Source organism: Vipera ursinii (assembly GCF_947247035.1).
Source record: "Vipera ursinii genome assembly, contig: scaffold_330, whole genome shotgun sequence".
In the NCBI taxonomy this organism is placed as follows: domain Eukaryota; kingdom Metazoa; phylum Chordata; class Lepidosauria; order Squamata; family Viperidae; genus Vipera; species Vipera ursinii.
Genome location: NW_028148296.1, coordinates 1 through 7,500, shown reverse-complemented (window position 1 = coordinate 7,500; position 7,500 = coordinate 1). Strand labels below are relative to the sequence as shown.

General features: G+C 40.7%; 1 long non-coding RNA gene across 1 annotated transcript in view; it reads right to left on the bottom strand.

Annotated features, from left to right (window-relative positions):
• The window catches only part of LOC310650615, a 21,051-nt gene extending 13,551 nt beyond the window's left edge, over positions 1-7,500 (bottom strand). The window contains exon 1 of the long non-coding RNA XR_014494404.1: positions 7,451-7,500. This is a non-coding gene — a long non-coding RNA (uncharacterized lncRNA). The remainder of the gene's footprint in view (positions 1-7,450) is intronic.

Sequence of the window (7,500 nt, the reverse complement as noted above, 5' to 3'; positions counted from 1 at the left end):
AGATAATACTATAGTTAACGAGGGTGAAGGTTCATTCTCCAAGCTTGTGGGTTGGTTTCCGAATGTTTTGCTACCAGTCTACGTAACAACTTCAGGGTTTAGGGGGAGCTTACGACAGCGATATCCCCTAAACTCCGCTGAAGATAAACGTTCAAAAACCAACCCACAAGCTCGGACAGCGAACGTTCACCCTCATCCTACGCCCGAGCTATAGATATTGGCCACTATTGCAAATATAATTAATGTAATTAAAACCCTGAAGATATTCTGCTGGCCCTTTTCTTTCATCTCAACCCCTCTCTGGAATAAAATCTGGGGTTTCTTTTTTTTTTCCCCTCCTCCTTTCACAAAGTCGATTTGAAAGCTCAATTACAAAACGCATAAAAACATGTAGGAAACTCTACTGCTAGCCACTCTGTTCCTCGTTAAGGTAATTGATTTAAAGACCTTCTTCATTTGCATTTTAAAAAAATCATTCCAGAACATTAGAAGAGGAAGTTGTAACAATCCATATCTTCTCAGCAGGTATACACAGGTCTCAAAACATCAAAACGCCTTGCTTGTATTTTTTTATTATTATTTATTATTATTATTTTTTGACGGACTCAACCCTTTTAAGGATTCTGCTTCTATCAACAAAAGGCCCTGAGACGTGAATTCTTATTATGGTAATTTATTAATTATACCAAAGAATCTTAGGATGGAACTGATGTTTCCATCTGTTCAGTTTCGCACGATAAAATGCTTTAAGGTTAAGTGGCATGATTCACTGCATAACGCAAGCAGAATGCAAAATCATCCAAAATAGGCTTATCACCATTTTTTACACTTACAAACATTGGTGGGATTCAGCCGGTTCGCACCACTTCGACAGAACCAGGAGCTAATTTTTTGTTGCCCAGGCCCAGAATGGACTTCCGGAAGTGGCACCCATACACAGAACCGGTTGTTCACCTATTTGAGTCCCACCACTGCTTACAATTTAATTTTAATTTAATTTAATTTAATAATATTTCTATACCGCCCTTCTCCCTGAGGACTCAGGGCGGTTCACAGGGCAAGAGTAGAATACAAAATACAAACATTAAAAAGAAATTAAATAATTGCCCAAGTTTAAAACAATTACTATTCAATTATAAAACCCCAAGATAAAATTAAGAATACAAAAAATAAAAAAACCCCATCAATCCCCATCAGGCTAGGCCGGCTTGTACAAACAAAAACGTCTTGAGATCGCGACGAAAGGAGCGAAGATCGGGCGCCATCCGGAGCTCTACCGGTAACTGATTCCACAGCTCCGGAGCGCCCACAGAGAAGGATCTCCCCCTGGGGGCCACCAATCGACATTCTCTGATCAGTGGCACCCTGAGGAGGCCCTCTCTGTGGGAACGCACAAGCTTTGCATCATCCCCAGGTCACATAACCAAAATTCATACACTTGGCAACTGACTCGTATTTCTGACGGTTGCAGCATCCCGGGGTGGTGGTGGTGGTGGTTTCACGTGATCCCCTTTTGCGACCTTCCGACAAGCAACGTCCATGGGGAAGAATTCAATTAACGACCTTGTTACCGACTTAACAACTGCAATGATTCACTTTAACACCTGTGACGAGAAATGGGTTGTAAAATGGGGCGAAAGATTCACTTAACAAATGTTTCGCTTAGCAAACTGAAATGGCGGGTTCAATTGTGGTCCTATGTTGAGGATAGAGAGGCTAGGATAGAGTGCCTAATGTATATCAAATGGAGCAAGGTAATGCAGAGTATATTATTTGTTCCAAGTACTCTTTCCGTTAAAAAATAAATAAATCAAAATGGATATCTGCTAGCGCTAAGATGAACTTTCTGGGACACGTAACCTTTTGCAGAAAGACAAAGCTTGCCAAATTTCAGACAAATTGGTACAAGTGGGGTTGTGTTATTTTGTGTGTGTGTGTGTGCTGGTAATTGAAAAAAGAAGCTGATAATGCCTTGACAGAACTGGGAAAAATCGCCTTAGAGCAGGGGGTCCCCAACCCCAGGTCTGTGGACCGATACCGGGCCGTGGCATGCCAGCAACCAGTCCGCACAAACAAGCAAAGCCCCATTCACGGGATGCAGGCAGCACACAAAACTACGCACCCTCTAGTCCGTGACAAAAACTTTTCTCCACGGAACCGCTCCCTGGTGCCCGAAAGGTTGGGGCCGTCTGCTTTAGAGGTATTGCTAACCTCCCTTTTAAGAGTTACGTTCCAAACATTTCAGTAAATAAATTTGTAATAATTTGTACGAGAGTAAACTTCCTGGTATACCTGCGGGTGGGGAAATATTCGAGAAAGGATACCCAAGCTTTCTGTATCTTTTTGGCAGGCAATTGGTATAAACGACATTCGGTCCATTGATAACCATTAGTAGGAAGACACAGTGGGTATTTTTTTTTACATATATGTAGAAATGGAGACTTATATTATCAGGAGGAAAACAACAGCCCACCTTTAAAACAACTTAGGTAGCCTATATTAGTATACCATTCATCACTGCGGTGTGAAGCTGGCACACTTTTAAGACAGGGAAAAGCAGATTTTTGTGTGTGTGTCATGTTGTGCCTCTGGATTCCTCTCAATTCCCGAATAACGAATGAATGTTCCGCAGCATTGAATTCTACCTGTTTTGAAGGAGCCATGCTTTAACTGGACAACTCCTAAAACTTTTTTTTTTTTTTTTTGCATTCGACAAACCCAGGTACTTCTGCCCTTCGACAAATGTCCTTCCTGAGAAGGAAAACTAATTAATTCGGGACCCGCAATGCATGTTAATATGTACATTTATGAGAAAAGCAGCATGTCCAATCATGGTACTTGTTCACGTAGCCGCCCTGAGTCTTCGGAGAAGGGCGGGATATAAATGGAATTAAAAATAATAATAAATAAAAGCAGATTTTTTTTTTTTTTGAAATTGGAAGATGGAAGGTCCGCTTTGGAAGCCCAGTGGAAAATACCCATGTGAAATCCAGCTTTTGGGAAGGGGCATAAACTATTATCAAGTGGAATGAAGTTGGAGCAAAAGGATATAGCGCAGCTGATTTTTATATCTGTGAGTTCAGTCAAATGTCTGGGGATGACGCAGATCAGCTGATCAGCACCCAAAGAGCCTTTAGGCACACTTGTATTTTAAATTTAGCCTGTGAATAGATCCCACTATTAAAATTATTCTGTACAAATAGTCCTTGACTTACAACAATCTGCTTAGTGACCAGTTGAGATTCCAACAGCAGTGAAAAAAGGGGCTTGTGACTAGTTTTTTTACACTTACAACCGTTGCCGCATCTCCGTGGTCACCTGATCAAAATTTGGACGCTTGCCAACTGACTCATATTTACGACAGTTGCCGCATCCAGGGAAAGCCGGATTCACTTAACTACCCTATTACTAACTCAACAACTGCACGACTCACCTAACAACGGCGGCAAGAAAGGTCATAAAATGGGGCAAATCTTGCTTAACAACCGTCTTGCTTAATTTTGTGCTCAACTGCGTCATAAGCCGAGGACTTTCTGCATATGCTCCTGTCATTTAGCAGAGTTTTCACCCACGGTCTTTTCCTTTTGACAAAAATAATTTTAGTCTTTAAGTTTTTTCACCTAAAACTTTCTTTCCTTCTAATGAAATCTGACAGCTGTCACGGCGAGCAGAAGTGAATCGTGAATCACAAGGGGAAAAGGTAGACAGGATTTACTTAAGTAAATTGAAATGAAACGACATTCTCCGTTCGTGAATTCTAAGCTAAAAAAGTGATCGTGATCCGTCGATCTTCGAAGTGCCGCGTTAGAATTTGCACAGAAACGGTGAGAAGTGAGGCTATGATTAGCAGTTGGGGATTCTGCATTTCTTACTGTTGATTTCGTCAGAAGATTGTTAACCGGGGTCAGACAGATAGTCCAGTATAAGAGTCGGTAATTGCCATACAAGAATTGTGTATTAATTGTTTTCTGTTATTCTTTCTTCCACTGAAGATAGGCTATCGCAAACGACCTCCCATCCCATCATGTCATATAGATCAGGGGTCCCCAACCTGTGGGCCACAGCCCTCTACCAGGCTGTAGCGCGCACACACACACACACACACAAATTTGCGCTAGTGCTGTGACCGCGGGGGCACAAAAATGGAACGCCACACCGCGGGGTGCGAAAACAAGGCGCGGGCAAGAACGGGGCAGAGCTAGCGAGTATCACGTGGGCGCTAGCGCTGCCCCATTTGCGTTGCATGATCGTGGCCCCGTTCACACGTGCATGTGTAAAATGCTGCCCCCTCCCTTTCCTTCCGGTCCACCAAGCAAGAATATAAATGGGTCTAGTTATTCCGGAATAATACTGTACCCTCGGACAGACTCACATCTGGGTTGGATCACAGTGGCTGACTTTCCTCATAGGAATGACATAATTCACCCTAGTTTTCTGGAAATTTCCCACCACTGTAAAGCTAAGTGTTTTGGAAGTGGCACTGGAGACAGGCAGGAGAAACGCTTGGCGTTGAATTTTTATGAAACCAGGAAAAACTCAACACGTAGATCAATCTCTAACCAACTTTACGCACCAGAAGTGTTCCTTCAAGGTTAAATTCAATGTAGGGAGAAGGAGGCATACGATGCCGGAGGCCCAAAGTTAGAAAATGTCTCTAGAATACGTTCGGCTAAATTCCTCGACTTACGACCCCAATTGAGCCCAAGATTTCTGCCGCCAAGGGAGACATTTGTTAAGTGAACGCTGCTCCGTTTCGTGATGTTTCTTGCCCCGTTTGTTAAGTGAATCACTGCAGTTGTTAAGTTAGTTGGTTGTTAAAGTGATCTGGCTTTCTCCCATTGACTTTGCTTGTCAGAAGGTCGCAAAAGGGGATCACGTCACTCACACACACACACACACACCGGGACACTGCAACCGTCATAAGTATGAGTCAGTTGCCGTGCATCTGAATTATGAACACATGACTGCGGGGATGTTAAAACGGTCGTAAGTCACTTTCCTCCATACCGTTGTAACTTTGAACCGTCATTAAACTGTTGTATGTTGAGATCTACCTGAAGAAAAAAGACCTTTACGAAGAATATCAATTTGACAAGTATTCTATGAAAGGAAGCTAAAACCACTAGCCAATTTGAACATGGCATCTGTTTTCGAAACTGTTTCTCTCCAGATTATCTCAGGAAGAGGTGAAGCCACAACAGTCTACTGAAACCAGGTGCTAAAGTTCTACCTTTTTTTTTATAAAATAAAGTCAAACTACTGGAATGTGCAAAGGTATCTGCAAGAAAGAAGGAAAAGGTACACTGCGAGTAAAACGAGCTCCTGATAAATATGTACTCATTGGCGACACTTCTAAATCTGAGAAAATAACGTATAACACTTTAGGTTTAAGTTATTAATTGTGTTTATTTTTTAGATTTCTACAGCACAGACTTACTTTCGTCTGAACAATGCATGCTTTTGATATTTATTTGAAATATTGCGAGAGGGAGGGAAAAAAAAAGTTTATTACCGCGATGGCGTTTTAAGCCTGGGCTGATATGTTGCAAACATATAACTTTATTCTGTGATCACTGCCACAATTAGCATAACAGGGGTTTACATATATATGGGTACATTCTCTTGTCAAGTATAAAAGGTTAAACAATCCTTCAACAAATGGAAACCAAAGCTTCTTTCTCACCCACCTGGTCTAATGAAAACTCCGTATGTCTACATAGGCAAAGCTAATCCAACACTCCATATTTATTGCTTTAGGGAAAAACGAAAATTACAGAGTTCGTGTAGCCGTTCATTTACGTCTAATAAAACTAAAATGTGCTTGCTCGCTCAATTCCTTCCTGTCTTCTGCACCGTGTGCTATGCTAGCTATGAAATGAACGCTATTTATTCAAGCCATGACGCAGGAAGTCACGGAGAAGACTGTGAAATGGTAATTCCGGAAACCTTATCTATTTGTTTTGCTGGCTTGCTAACAAAACAAAAACTGCTGGATTTAAAAAGAGGAGCAAAAGAAATCAGAACTTCCAACTTCGGGAAAATTAAATATTTCATTGGACGGACCACAATAGGAGGAGCCTTCTGGAGATATTATACAGGAACTAAAACCTCATCGTCCTATCCAAACCCATGAAATCCAGTCTCTCTTTATTTCAAGTCTGACTGCATGTAGTTCTCTACTTGCATTATGTATAATTTATCGTCACGTACTGAAGCAATGGCCGTGACGATAATTATAAAAATTTCAACGGGTAGCCCTGAAGTCTCTAAAAAAAAAAAATGAACCGATGCCTTCAAATATTAACTAGACTTGTTTCTTTTCTCCAAGAAACCTACTACATGTTTAGTATCCATCCTTTTTCCTGCTCTCATCTCAAATTATGGTGTTTCTCTCGTCATTCTGTGAAAGTTCGCACTTAAAGAGATGCAGAAACTTGAATGAATGCCAAGGTAGGTTCAAAGCTATAGAAGAATAAAACTTGGGTCTCTGAAGTAAACACACACACACAAGGGAACATTTTAAGAGTCAAAAATGCAGGGTGCAAAGCAGCATTTTCAAACTTGACCTCGAAATGCTCCGTCTTCTATGTCTCGGTCAATATGAAATGAATAATGATGGCAATTAATTAAGTGGAAAGTGAGCTGAACAAAAAATAATAATAATGGCTGCACTCGCCCAAATGCATTTGGAGAAGAATAACTTCTTGTTCTTGCCGCACAAGAAAGAAAGCCGGAGGAAAAGAAAAGAAATCTAGAGAACGAGAAAGTTTTTCTGTAGTGACCTCCTTTCCGTTTGTTGTTGTTTTTTTAACCACACTTCAGAAGGAAAAAAAATAACCCCTATTTCTTACTCTTATCATTTGGCACTCTTCTATAAACTCATTGTGTAAAGGGAAGATGTTGGATGTTTTTAAACCCTTATGGCTAGAGACCTATCCTTCAAATATATTCAATGTCTGTCGAAAGAACACAATACAATTGTAGAAACAAGGACATATACAGCGAACGGGAAACATTAAAGGGATAGGGTAGAAAGACAACCCCTCCCTGGAGCTTAAATTGTGTGGATTCATCTGATTTCTAAACTAGAGCAAACCATCAATTAGGGTCTATAGCCTGGCAGAATATGCCCTTGAAAACCATTCTCCTTCTTCAGGTTAAATCATTATTTGCTTGAAAAGCCAAGAATATATTGCTCAATTTACAAACGTGATTAGGTGAAGTTAAGGCTACAAGCTTCTTAAGGCATAGTTTATAGATGGAGATGCAGTTTTGTTTTGTTTTTTTGTTTTTTTTTTTAAAACACACACACCTTAACCAGTTTTACAATTCTTCTCTTCAGGTTTTGATTTGAAAACCCTCTGGACGGTACCAGTCATCGGATTATGGCTTCCACGTTCAAAAGAAATAAGTACTTTTATCTCTTTGTATACAATTTATTGTCACGTACCCAGGTGTCAGCTTGAACAGGCCTGATGTTGCACAATAACACCTCTTCAT